At 47.3% G+C, this 14195-nt stretch overlaps 1 protein-coding gene across 2 annotated transcripts in view; it reads right to left on the bottom strand.

The window, feature by feature from the left end:
* DAG1 (dystroglycan 1) overlaps nt 1-13780 on the bottom strand; it is a 115271-nt gene extending 101491 nt beyond the window's left edge. The window contains exon 1 of one of the 2 annotated variants that reach the window (XM_048856520.2): nt 13763-13780. The gene's annotated coding sequence lies outside the window, so the exon portion shown is untranslated. The other variant, XM_048856517.2, reaches the window with a different exon arrangement.
* Between the last annotated feature and the right edge of the window lie 415 nt (nt 13781-14195).

The raw sequence follows: 14195 nt of genomic DNA, 5'->3' as shown, positions 1-14195 counted from the left end.
AGGAAAGTCTACCCCATGCTGCTTATCCCCAGGGCACTAATGATACTGCCAGGTACGACCCTGAGCAGATCAGCAGTGACCACAGGGCTCTGGAAGCCAGGGTGAAGGGGGCACAGGTTGTGTTTTTGTCCATCTTTCTGGCTGAGAGTAAGGGCCCAGGCAGAGACACCTGCATTCTGGAGACAAATATATGGCTGAGCAGATAGTGGCACAATGGGAGGGTTTCGACTTTCTCAACCATGGGATGCTGTTCTGGGAAGGACAACTGCTAGGATGAGATCGGGTCTGTGACGGGTTTGGTCAGAGACCCCCTTGGGACTGCCACCTGACGTGCTGGAATTACCTCTGAGCCCATTTTTCACTGCCAGCTTGGGACTCCAGAACCCTGCCTGGTTGAGCCAGACATGCTAGTCTGCTTCAACACAGACCTAAGTCTGGTCAATGCCCCCAGAGCCGCAGACTTTAACCAAAAACTGCTCAGCAAGTCACCTATTTCCAGCACCCAGACACCCAGTTCCCAATGGGATACGAACCCCAAATACATCCGTTTTACTCAGTATAAGACTTATGCAGAGTAAACTCATAAATTGACCACCCTCTATAACGCAGAGATATGCACAGCTGTTTGCTCCCCCAGGTATTAATCACTTACTCTGGGTTTAATAAAATCACTTTTGTTTATTAGTAAGTATAAAAGGTAGGATTTAAGTGGTTTCAAGTAACACAGACAGAACAAAGTAAGTTACCAAGCAAAATAAAACAAAACACACAAGTTTAAGCCTAATACATGAAGAAACTGAATATAGGTAAAAAGAAAAGGAGTACTTGTGGCACCTTAGAGACTAACCAATTTATTTGAGCATGAGCTTTCGTGAGCTACAGCTCACTTCATCGGATGCATACCGTGGAAACTGCAGCAGACTTTATATATACACAGAGAATATGAAACAATACCTCCTCCCACCCCACTGTCCTGCTGGTAATAGCTTATCTAAAGTGATCATCAGGTTGGGCCATTTCCAGCACAAATCCAGGTTTTCTCACCCTCCACCCCCCCACACACAAATTCACTCTCCTGCTGGTGATAGCCCATCCAAAGTGACAACTTTTTACACAAAAAGAAAAGGAGTACTTGTGGCACCTTAGAGACTAACCAATTTAGTCTCTAAGGTGCCACAAGTACTCCTTTTCTTTTTGCGAATACAGACTAACACGGCTGTTCCTCTGAAACTTTTTACACAATGTGCATGATAATCAAGTTGGGCCATTTCCTGCACAAATCCAGGTTCTCTCACCCCCTCACCCCCCTCCCAAAAACCACACACACAAACTCACTATCCTGCTGGTAATAGCTCATCCAAAGTGACCATTCTCCCTACAATGTGCATGATAATTAAGGTGGGCCATTTCCAGCATAAATCCAGGTTTTCTCACAGCCCTATGGAGTGGAAATCTATCAACTGCATGAAAAAACTTGTACAGATACAGACAGACATCATCTTCCTTTCCAAATGCAAACAGATGGACATCGTACCAAAAGGACTGAAGGTAAAAAATCCATTACAATCTACATACCACACAGACTATGCTGACAGCTTGTGCCACACGCTCTCAAAGAAACTGCAGAATCACCTGATCAACATCCTCTACAGCAAACAGGGAAAGATTAAGAATGAGCTCTCAAAAATGGATACTCTCATAAAAAAACAACCTTCCACACAAACTTCCTCGTGGCTGGATTTTACTACAACTAGACAAGCCATTTACAACGCACACTTTGCTTCTCTACAAAAGAAAAAGGACACTAAACTTTCTAAACTACTACATGCCACAAGGGGCCACAGCAATGGTTCCCTCAACCCACCTAGCAATATTGTTAACCTATCCAACTATACTCTCAGCCCAGCAGAAGCAGCTGTTCTATCTCGGGGCTTCTCCTTCTGCCCCTCCACCCCCACGAACATGATACAGTTCTGTGGTGACCTAGAATCCTATTTTCGACGTCTCCGACTCAAGGAATATTTCCAAAATACCTCTGAACAACATACTAATCCACAGAGACCTCCCTACCAACACTACAGAAAGAGGGATTCTAGGTGGACTCCTCCTGAAGGTCGAAACAGCAGACTGGACTTCTACATAGAGTGCTTCCACCGACGTGCACGGGCTGAAATTGTGGAAAAGCAGCATCACTTGCCCCATAACCTCAGCCATGCGGAACGCAATGCCATCCACAGCCTCAGAAACAACTCTGACATCATAATCAAAAAGGCTGACAAAGGAGGTGCTGTTGTCATCATGAATAGGTCAGAATATGAACAAGAGGCTGCTCAGCAGCTCTCCAACACGAGTTTCTACAAGCCATTACCCTATGATCCCACTGAGAGTTACCAAAAGCAACTACAGCATTTGCTCAAGAAACTTCCTGAAAAAGCACAAGATCAAATCCGCACAGACACACCCCTGGAACCCCGACCTGGGATATTCTATCTACTACCCAAGATCCATAAACCTGGAAATCCTGGGCGCCCCATCATCTCAGGCATTGGCACCCTGACAGCAGGATTGTCTGGCTATGTAGACTCCCTCCTCAGGCCCTACGCTACCAGCACTCCCAGCTACCTTCGAGACACCACTGACTTCCTGAGGAAACTTAGATCCAATCGGTGATCTTCCTGATAACACCATCCTGGCCACTATGGATGTAGAAGCCCTCTACACCAACATTCCACACAAAGATGGACTACAAGCCGTCAGGAACACTATCCCCGATAATGTCACGGCTAACCTGGTGGCTGAACTTTGTGACTTTGTCCTTACCCATAACTATTTCACATTTGGGGACAAAGTATACCTTCAGATCAGCGGCACTGCTATGGGTACCCGCATGGCCCCACAGTATGCCAACATTTTTATGGCTGATTTAGAACAACGCTTCCTCAGCTCTCGTCCCCTATAGGCCCTAATCTACTTGCGCTATATTGATGACATCATCATCATCTGGACCCATGGAAAAGAAGCCCTTGAGGAATTCCACCATGATTTCAACAATTTCCATCCCACCACCAACCTCAGCCTGGTCCAGTCCACACAAGAGATCCACTTCCTGGACACTACAGTGCTAATAAACAATGGCCACATAAACACCACCCTATACCGGAAACCTACTGACCGCTATTCCTACCTGCATGCCTCCAGCTTTCACCCTGACCACACCACACGATCCATCGTCTGCAGCCAAGCTCTGCGATACAACCGCATTTGCTCCAACCCCTCAGACAGAGACAAACACCTACAAGAGCTCTATCAAGCATTCTTACAACTACAATACCCACCTGCGGAAGTGAAGAAACAGATTGATAGAGCCAGAAGAGTTCCCAGAAGTCTCCTACTACAGGACAGGCCTAACAAAGAAAATAACAGAACGCCACTAGCCGTCACCTTCAGCCCCCAACTAAAACCCCTCCAACGCATTATTAAGGATCTACAACCTATCCTAAAGGATGACCCAACACTCTCACAAATCTTGGGAGACAGGCCAGTCCTTGCCTACAGACAGCCCCGCAACCTGAAGCAAATACTCACCAGCAACCACATACCACACAACAGAACCACTAACCCAGGAACCTATCCTTGCAACAAAGCCCGTTGCCAATTGTGCCCACATATCTATTCAGGGGACACCATCACAGGGCCTAATAACATCAGCCACACTATCAGAGGCTCGCTCACCTGCACATCCACCAATGTGATATATGCCATCATGTGCCAGCAATGCCCCTCTGCCATGTACATTGGTCAAACTGGACAGTCTCTACGTAAAAGAATAAATGGGCACAAATCAGATGTCAAGAATTATAACATTCATAAACCAGTCGGAGAACACTTCAATCTCTCTGGTCACGCAATCACAGACATGAAGGTCGCTATCTTAAAACAAAAAAACTTCAAATCCAGACTCCAGCGAGAAACTGCTGAATTGGAATTCATTTGCAAATTGGATACTATTAATTTAGGCTTAAATAGAGACTGGGAGTGGCTAAGTCATTATGCAAGGTAGCCTATTTCCTCTTGTTTTTTCCTCCCCCCCCCCCGATGTTCTGGTTTAACTTGGATTTAAACTTGGAGAGTGGTCAGTTTGGATGAGCTATTACCAGCAGGAGAGTGAGTTTGTGTGTGTATGGGGGTGGGGGGGATGTGAGAAAACCTGGATTTATGCTGGAAATGGCCCACCTTAATTATCATGCACATTGTAGGGAGAATGGTCACTTTGGATGAGCTATTACCAGCAGGATAGTGAGTTTGTGTGTGTGGTTTTTGGGAGGGGGGTGAGAGAACCTGGATTTGTGCAGGAAATGGCCCAACTTGATTATCATGCACATTGTGTAAAGAGTTGTCACTTTGGATGGGCTATCACCAGCAGGAGAGTGAATTTGTGTGTGGGGGGGTGGAGGGTGAGAAAACCTGGATTTGTGCTGGGAATGGCCCAACCTGATGATCACTTTAGATAAGCTATTACCAGCAGGACAGTGGGGTGGGAGGAGGTATTGTTTCATATTCTCTGTGTATATATAAAGTCTGCTGCAGTTTCCACGGTATGCATCCGATGAAGTGAGCTGTAGCTCACGAAAGCTCATGTTCAAATAAATTGGTTAGTCTCTAAGGTGCCACAAGTACTCCTTTTCTTTTTGCGAATACAGACTAACACGGCTGTTACTCTGAAACCTGAATATAGGTAAATCTCACCCGCAGATGTTCCAATAAGCTTCTTTCACAGACTAGACTCCTTCTTAGTCTGGGCTCAATCCTTTCCCCTGGTACAGTTCTTGTTCATTCCAGCAAACATCTTAGGTGAAAAGCAGGGGATTTCATATGACTGGGACCCGCTTTGTTCTGTTCCACCCCCTTTTATATCTTTGGTATAAGGCAGGAATCTTGTGTCTCTCTGGGTCCCCACCCTTTCTTCTAACTGGAAAAGCACCAGGTTTAAGATGGATTCCAGGTTTAAGATGGACATGATCACATGTCACTGTAAGACCTCATTCTCCATTCTTTCAGGGTTGACCTGCACATACCCAGGAAGGTTTGCGAGTAAACAGCCATTCACAACCAATTGTCCTAGTTAATGGGAGCCATCAAGATTCCAAGCCACCATTAATGGCTAGGGTGACCAGATCTCCCATTATCATCAGGACAGTCCCAATTTTAACCCATTTGTCCTGTGCCCTGACTGCACATTGGTCGGGACACCCTTTGTCCCAATATGGAGGACGGACTGCTCACCATCACCGCCGAAGTCCTGGGGCTGGCATGGCGGCGCACACGCGCCTGCCCACCGGCAGGAGCCAGTAGTGTGGGCAGCCCCTAGACACAGGGGCAGAGGGGGGTCTCCGCATGCTGCACCGGCTCCCTCCTGCCCAATCAGAGCTGTGGGGGCGGGGCTTGCAGGCACTGGCAGTGGGCAGAGAGCCCTCCGCCCCCCCATACCCCACCTGACCCTTACAAGAGACCTTTTGCATAAATCGTATCCCAGTTACATTATATTCACATTCCAAGCATATTTTTATAAAGCATGTAGAGTGCAACATCACAGGGTCCACCTGACTAAGAAAGAAAAGAGCATCTTTGCACACCAACTCACCAACCTAGTTAGGAGGGTTTTAAACTAGGTTCAAAGGGGGCATGTGACAGAAGCCCACAGGTAAGCACAAAAACACAACTTTAACAGGGGGCTTACATGTTGGGAAGAGGGGGAGACACATGGAATATTACAATCAGGTCATGGTAGCAACAAGAAGGAAATCAGTGGGGCTGTCTGCTCAGCATATTAGCTGTCTATACATAAAAACAGGAAATATAAGTACATAAGCTAAATTACAACTCAACTGGCAACACAGACTTGGTGGGATAAATCTCATCACTGGAATATTGGTATAGAGAAGCGTAACTTGCTCATTAAGGACAAGCAGGGTAAAAAGGGAGGGGGTATTACACTATATCTCAAGTATATATACACACTTGTTCTGAGGTCCAGAAGGAGATGAGAGGCAGAGAGTTGACAGTCCCTAGGTAAAGATATATTTGGGGGGGGGGGGGGGAGGAGAGAGAACAGAGATGATGTCATGATAGGTCTACTATAAACAACCAAATCAGGAAGGGGAGGTGGATGAGGCATTTCCAGAACAACACAAATAACCAAAACACAAGACCTGGTAGTATATGGAGGCTCACTAGCCAGACATCTGTTGAAAAAGTAATATGGCAAAACACAAAGCTTCCAATAAGTTCTTAATGTACGGGGAACAACTTTTTGTATCAGAAAATGGGGGAAATAACCAGGGGTACAGCCATTTTAGATGTGATTCCGGAGGAATGGGTTGTGACTCTGAAGGTGTAAGATAATTTGGATGAAGTAATCATGAATGATAGATCTTTCATGATTCTAAAGAAGTGAAAGTTGTAGAATAAGGAAAATGTACTTCAAAAAAAGCAGATTTACAAACCCAGAGAACTGGTAAGTAAAGTCCCATTGGAAGAAAATCTAAGGGATAAAGTTGTTCAGGGGAGCTGGCAGTTTCTCAAAGAGACATTGTTAAAGGCAGAACATCAAACTATCCTAATGCAAAGGAAGGATAGAGGGCAATAGGGCTCCATCAGGAACTCTTTAATGACCTGAAAATGAAAAAGGAATCCTAGAAAAAGTGAAAACATGGATAAAATCTACGGATGAGTACAAAAGAATAGTACTAGCATGTAGGGACAAAATCAGAAAAGCTAAGGCACAAAATAAGTTTCAGAGTAGCAACCGTGTTAGTCTGTATTCGCAAAAAGAAAAGGAGTACTTGTGGCACCTTAGAGACTAACAAATTTATTTGAGCACAAGCTTTCGTGGGCTACAGCTCACTTCAACGGATGCACCTAGAAAGGAACGTAAAGGGCAATAAGAGGTTCTTTAAACACATCAGGAGCAAGAGAAAGATGAAGGAAAGTGTAGGTCCTCTGCTTAGCAGGGAAGGAGAGCGAATAACTGAGGACATCAAGAAGGCTGAGGTGTTCAATGCTTATCTTGCTTCAGTCTTCAATAAAAAGGTTAATGGTGACCTGATACTTAACACAACTAATAGCAACAAGAGGGAATGAAGCCAACCCGAAACAACAGGTTAAAGAACATTTAGATAAGTTAACTGTATTCAAGTCAACAGGGCCTAACTGAATTCATTCTAGGGTGCTTAAGGAACTAGCTGAAGCAATATTGGAATTGTTACAAATTATCTTCAAGAACTCATGGACGACAGGTGATGTCTCAGAGTACTGAAAAAGGGAAAACATAGTGCCTGTCATTAAAAAGGGGAACTATAAACCAGTCAGCCTAACTTCGGTATTTGGAAAGATACTAGAACAAATTATTTACAGCGTTATAGCTGAATTTGCGTTATATCGGACCGCATTATATTGGGGTAGAGGTGTATGTTAAGGCTGTTATAAAGAGGACAGGGATCATTTGTTCTCCACGGTAGGACAACTAGTAATGGGTTTTATCTGCAATGAAAACAGGCCATTTCTTGCGCCAAATAAGTGCTAACATTTCAAAAATTCCATACAAAATCTATACCACAAAATGTAGAGCAGAAATGCTGATGTATCAGCCCACTGGCACATGTTTTTTCCAGCTCAAGAGTGAGTCCAGTGCTGTTACCAAGAATTTATTACATTTATATACTGATTATTGGAGAGATGTGCATTTTTCAAACTGACATGCTCCCGCTAAAAATTTTTCCTCTAATGCAAGAGTAGTTCAGACACTCACAGGAATCTAAGGGCAAATTCCTGCACCAAGGAGAAAGTAAGATTCAAAACCCAGTAAGTTAGGCTTTGCTGATTATCTCTCTAAGTAGTGGAGTTCCAAACACTTCATCTTTCTATCATTCTTTTTTTTCTTTTTTGGACTGGCACACTACCCTATATTTAGGATAGGAGAGTGCAATGACAAGTATCAGAAAGAATGAATAAGTGGTTTAGGATGCTTGGAGTAGAAGCAGCAGAAGACACTTTGCAAAGAAACCAACAGTCAATTATAATGACAGGTTTCAGAGTAGCAGCCGTGTTAGTCTGTATTCGCAAAAAGAAAAGGAGTACTTGTGGCACCTTAGAGACTAACAAATTTATTTGAGCATAAGCTTTCGTGAGCTACAGCTCGCTTCATCAGATGCATCCAATGAAGCGAGCTATAGCTCACGAAAGCTTATGCTCAAATAAATTTGTTAGTTTCTAAGGTGCCACAAGTACTCCTTTTCTTTTCACAGTCAATTAGAGACTATTAAACTGAGGACCCTGGAGGTGGGATGGAATTCATCAAACTAAACTTTTTAAAAACAGCACAATATATAAACTAAAAATATAAACAAGAGCAGCAGCAGCATGCCTGAGGCAAAAGGCACTGGAGGCCATATTACACAGGGGGCACCTGAGAAGCAGGACCTCCTGCCAGGAAGGGTTGAGGTGAACTAGGTAAGCGCTTGGTATTTAGAAAAGGGGGTTTTGTCATGCTTTAAGGAGAGGAAATGTCTGTCAACACCAGTTCTCAGGGCTACAAGCCAAGGACACTGTTCAGCCAGCATCTAGGGAGCACACTACTGTCCAGACGACACACCTCTTCCCAGTAGCAACATAGGCTTCCTCTACATTCTTCCTCCCTGGACCACCAGCAAGAGGCCATTGGCAGCAAAGCTCAGGGTAATCCTAACCATTTGCAAAGAATTCTGCTATCTGCCTTCAGCCAATTCCTAAAGAGCAATGCTATTCTGAAAAGCAACTACAAAGAAATAGCACCTCCCTGCTCTACAACTGCCCCATGCACGTACACCACCAGAGTCAGGTCTGCAGATTTGAAGGGACTAGAGCTTAGCTTTAGGGGCTACAGATTTAGACTTTGCTGACTAGGGATTAGCTTTATTGCCCTTTACTCCTGATGAGCCAGCACACCTAAGGAGAGCACTGGAATCTACTCCTTCTTGTGCAACAGAATTGTTTACTAAGGGTACGTCTTCACTACCCACTGGATCGGCAGGTAGTGATTGATCTATTGGGGATTGATTTATCATGTCTCGTCTAGATACCTCAGCAGGAGGAGTAAGCAGAGTCGACGGGGGAGCAGCCATGGTCGACTCGCCGCCGTTGAGGATGGCCAGGTAAGTCGAACGAAGATACTTTGACTTCAGCTACGTGAACAGCGTAGCTGAAGTCAAAGTATCTTAGTTCGAACCCCCGCACAGGCCAGGCCTAAGATCCAATCAGTTACATCTGTGCCAACCCAATGAAGACAAAGTGTCTAATACAGCCTGCAGAGCCTTGACTACTGGCCATGCACAACATGGAAAGAACCTGGCTTAATTCTCAGAGCCTTGGGATGAGGGGGGCAGGAAAGAGTTTGCAGGGTTGGCACTTGGCACGGTTGGGGAAAAAAAACAAAAACCTTTTCTTGTTCAGTGAATCCTTTTTACCTCAAACACAGAACAATAACTTCTGTTGAGTCATTTTCAGAATGGAAGTGTATTTTAAAGTTTGAGGCAAAGAATCCAGAAGCACATACAGTCTGCAAGTAGTACTAGGATGTCTGGACCTGGCAAAAGTAGTAAGTGACTCAGGAAGGGTGGCACTAAGCACCATCAGAAGGTGCTAGGCTAACAAAGCTAGCTATTCAGCTCGCTGCAAAGCCATAAACATATCTCTGGACTGATCTACGAGGAGACCCCTATGGAGTGCTGAAGGTTTTCTTGGCGAACATGATCTGTGATGCCATCACCTGCAATGAACATGCAAACTGGAATACTCTATAGATTCAGTGACTAAATCCCCACCTCATGGTCCACTTAAGAACAAAACATCATGAAACTTGCACTTTATTTACTTTCTAGAAATCACTAGTATTAGGATTCACCCCAAAATGATCCAGATCAGATTCTTTCTTGGAGTAGCTGATCAGTGGCTCGGGGAGGGGTTTGGGGAAGGGTGGAAAGCAGTAGGCAGGCTGGGGCCTCAAGGAGGGGGTGGAGCAGGGATGGGAGAGATGGAGTGAGCGTGAGACTTTTGTGGAAGGGGCAGAGCAGGGATGGAGCACCCCCAGGGATAACCAAAAGTCGGTGCCTATCACTCCAAGAATCTAAACAGGAAATATCTTCAGAATTCAGATACATAGATACACATTGCCACCACATATCTTGGAAAATCTGCCTGTGTTATAAGGGAACAGAGACACTCCCAATTACCTTCCATATTAAGGGCCGGATCAAGGCTTGAGATCAATATGCTTGTCAAAGTAGCTAGGAGTAAGAAACCACACACTGAAAAATATACTGGATATGTGCTCAACATGCTCAGTAGTTATAATGGGAAGTTTGTATAAGGCCAGCAAGTATTTTGGAACTGGGACTCCACTAGAGCAGCATGGGCAGTGCAAGTTGATCAAAGGAGCTTGAGGAAACCAAGAAGGCAGAAGTTCGCCTCCAGTGATATTTTCAAGTCAATGAACCCTAGAAGTTTGACAGAAGGGGAGACTCATACATGCCATAGCACCATTCAGTGCAACAACTCCACTCCCACATGAAGTCCCTACAGTACTGCACCAAACTCAGGAGACGAGAGTCAAGAACGCAGACTCAGTTCTCCCAACTGATCCCCAGGGGTACTGCCACTATGCAGAAGTCCAAGAAAAGACTAGGCACAAGAGGTAAAAGATGCAACGGAAGGCACAGGTATGTGTGTAAGTTAGGTCTTTAATAAAATTAAAGAAGCTGTATCCAATTATATCAAAAGGAAGAAACTCTCTGCCACTACCAAACCCTGCATTCAAAAGGAACACACACTTTAGCACCTTCATCTGTACATCTCCACAGCGAAAGCCAGGTCATCCATTAGAATGGCTAGAAGAGCAATAAGCCATGAAAGGATGTCTATTGGTGCTGGCCTCAGTTGTACTGAAAGACATAGGTCTGAAAGACAAATGCTTTCAAGTCCCCAAGAACATCTCTTGCTGCCACCGCACACCCTACAGCAGGGGTCTCAAACTCAGTTTACACTAGGGGCCAGGGCCAGTCCTCAAATCCTCCCAGTGGGCCAATAATGTCACTCATGCCGCCCAGAACCCAAACCCTCCAACTCTGCCCCCCATCTGCCTAAGGCTCTGAGAGGGAGTTTGGGTGGGGGGAGGAGGTCTGAGGTAGGGGATTGGGGTTCAGGCTCTGGGAGGTAGTTTGGGTGGAGGAGGGGGTCTGGGGTGCAGGCTCTGGGATGGAGTTTGGGTGCTACCTCTGGGCTGGGGGACGGGGTGTGGGTCCAGGAGAAGGGGGTGGGGTTGCAGGCTCTGGGAGGGAGTTTGGGGGGTGGGGAGGGGATGCAGGCTCTGGGAGGGCGTTTGGAGGGTGGGGAGGGGGTATGTGAGGAAGGGGTGGGGGTGCAGTGCTTACCTGGGGCTCCAAGGCAGGGCAGGCCGGGGGGTCTCCACACACTGCTGCCCCCAGGCACCGCCTGCACAGCTTCCCATTGGCCGCAGGGGTGCTTGGGGTGGGGGCAGCGCATGGAGGCACAGCCCCGCATGGAGGCACAGCCCCAGGGCCACAGGGAGGGGCTGGCAGCCCCGTGGAGCGAGCGCACAGAAAGCTGCTCAGCTCCACTGCACTGCTGGTGGTGAGCAGGGCCCCGAGCCGTTTTAAATTGCCCAGGGGACGCTGGGGGGCCCTCGGGCAGCAGGTGGGGCCAAGAGAGAGACCTAGCCCCAAAATTGCTGGAGCCTGGCCGGTCACATTGGGGAGGTTCTTGGGCTGCAGATGGCCTGCTGGCCGGGACTTTGAGACCCCTACCCTACACTGACTTATTATTAATACAATCTGTGGCTCAGCAACTGACAAGTAAAAAACTTCTTACAAACCAATTTTGGACAGGTTCATGCAACAAAATCTTCCATGAAGAATAACCAGGAAGAGGACAAGAGCTACTTTGGGACTGGAGGGGCCAGGACTTCCTCCCTCCCTCCCTCAGTTTATAAACATCAAGAGAAGCCTTGTAACAAGGGACAGAGTAGGGGTGGGAAGATTCTCCTCTCAGTAGCTCTCAGCTAGGCACCAGTGGGCACTGGTGCACATGTGTAACACCACTAACCAGAACATGGCATTGGACAAGGTGTCCCCAGACAGAAATGAAGATGTCAACCCTTGAGAAAACTGTTAGGTTAGGAGCCAACCACCCCTACTCGCCTCGTTGCACTAGCACAGCTCTACCATAATCAGGAGCAGACAGATTCTAACAGCATTTGTTAGTGTGAACAGGACAATATGATTCTACAAACATGATGGGAAGAGTTATAGCTATTGTCCTTATAGAGAAACCTTGCCACATTCACAACCGAACCAGAGAACAGCAAGCATGACGGACTGTGCACAGACTGTAGGGCCCTGCCACGCTACAATCAGCCTTGGCAAAATTCAATTCTTATTTTTTATAATTTTGATAATTAATAGGTTTATTTTTAAGATTTTCTTCAATTTTTATTCATTTAAATTTTAACAGTTTCAGGAAATTATGGCAGGATAGACAATAATTGTTTAATGACAGGAGATGCTGAGATTCAAAAAGTTAAAAGTTTTATAACAGTTAAAACACAAATTGTCAACATCACATGTCAAAACACAAAGCAAATATCCATAAATCAAACTCTAATAAGTTCTCAGGCAGCATTTTTCTTGTTTTGCCGATAGGCAAATTTCACCTATTATTGAGAAAAATATTTTGGCATGAATGGTGAAATCGATGTTTGCGGACATATACCAATAAAAAACGAATCCTTCCAATCCTAACTATAACACACAACTAGAAGGACAAGGGGGTAACTACTGCACACAAGAGCATGATAACTTTTGTCACAAGAGCTGGAAGATGGGATTTCCAGCTCAATACCAAATAAGACCACCAAGTATGTCTACCACGCGCATCGCCAGGGTATCCAAATACAGAGGTGACCTCAGAGCCCAGTCCCTCAAGCCAAATGCAGCCCGAGGCACTTCAAGCTAAGTAGAAAGGGGTGAGTTTTATGCCTGGACTCTAAAAGAGGGCATGTGCAGGGTAACTCAAGGTGGGCTGCACCCTAAGACACAAGGGCATAAAATGGGAGGGGATGGGAATGTAGGAAACACTTAAGACCCTAATCCTGCCTTAGGCTAGACAGGATGTGCAGGAATATCTGCTAGTGGCCAGGGAAGAGGGATAGAACCCCCCCTCCCCAATCCTGAGCCCTCCCGTTCAAGTGACTGCCCTCGCAGCATTGCTAATCCCCCCGCTACAAGGCACAGCACTAACGACAACACGCCACTGCCGAAGGAGGCAGAGAGCACTATCCCCTAGGCGCGCACAGGGCCCAACTCCAGCCCAGAGCCGAAATGGGGAAGAGCAACCCCCACCCCCGGGACGAGCACAGCCCCAGCCAGCTCCCCACGGACCCCGGCCACACCCCACGGGACAGGGCGAGCACAGCCCCAGCCGCCCCCTGAACTCATCGGGCCCGGCCCCGCACAGCAGCTGCGGGCCCCGCCACAAATTCCGGAGCTACCTCCTCTCCCCGGGCCCGGCCCGCGCAGAGCCCTCACCAGAGCGGCAGCCGCTGAGACAGCCCCGGCCGGACCCGGAAAAGGCCGCTCCCTACCGGGGACCGGCCACCACCGGCACCAACCGAGCGCTGAGCACCGAGCGAGCGCGACCCCGCGCGGGCACGTACCTAGGGGAGGGGCGGCGCACGGAACCTAGCAACCGGCGACACGAGCACGCCACATCCAATCACAGCGCGGCGCAACTCAGTCGCGTCTGCCAACCCCGCGCCCAACCGCCCAGCCCCACAGCCGAGTATACGCCCGCGGCCCCGCCCAACGCGCGGGAACCCGCCCCCGGCCCCACCCATCGCTCTACCCGAGGGGAGGGAGACGCCCACCAGCGGCTCCCTAACTCCGCCGTTCCGAGGTCCGCCAGTCCCTCGGAACATACCAAACCCGTCCACCCGCACTACCCCCAGACGGAAAAGCCACTGAGCACGCTAACCCCTTCGTCTGCGATATGTGGGGTGATGGGGTCAGTTCAGTGGATAGGCGAGACCCCCCTATGATGTGTGGCGTGAAAGGGTCATTATGGGGGCGGGGCCAGATCCCCCCGCAAAG

The sequence above is a fragment of the Caretta caretta genome, chromosome 7 (genome assembly GCF_965140235.1).
Source record: "Caretta caretta isolate rCarCar2 chromosome 7, rCarCar1.hap1, whole genome shotgun sequence".
Classification (NCBI taxonomy): Eukaryota; Metazoa; Chordata; order Testudines; family Cheloniidae; genus Caretta; species Caretta caretta.
Note: the sequence above shows the minus strand (reverse complement) of the source record. Positions and strands in the feature narration are given on the sequence as shown.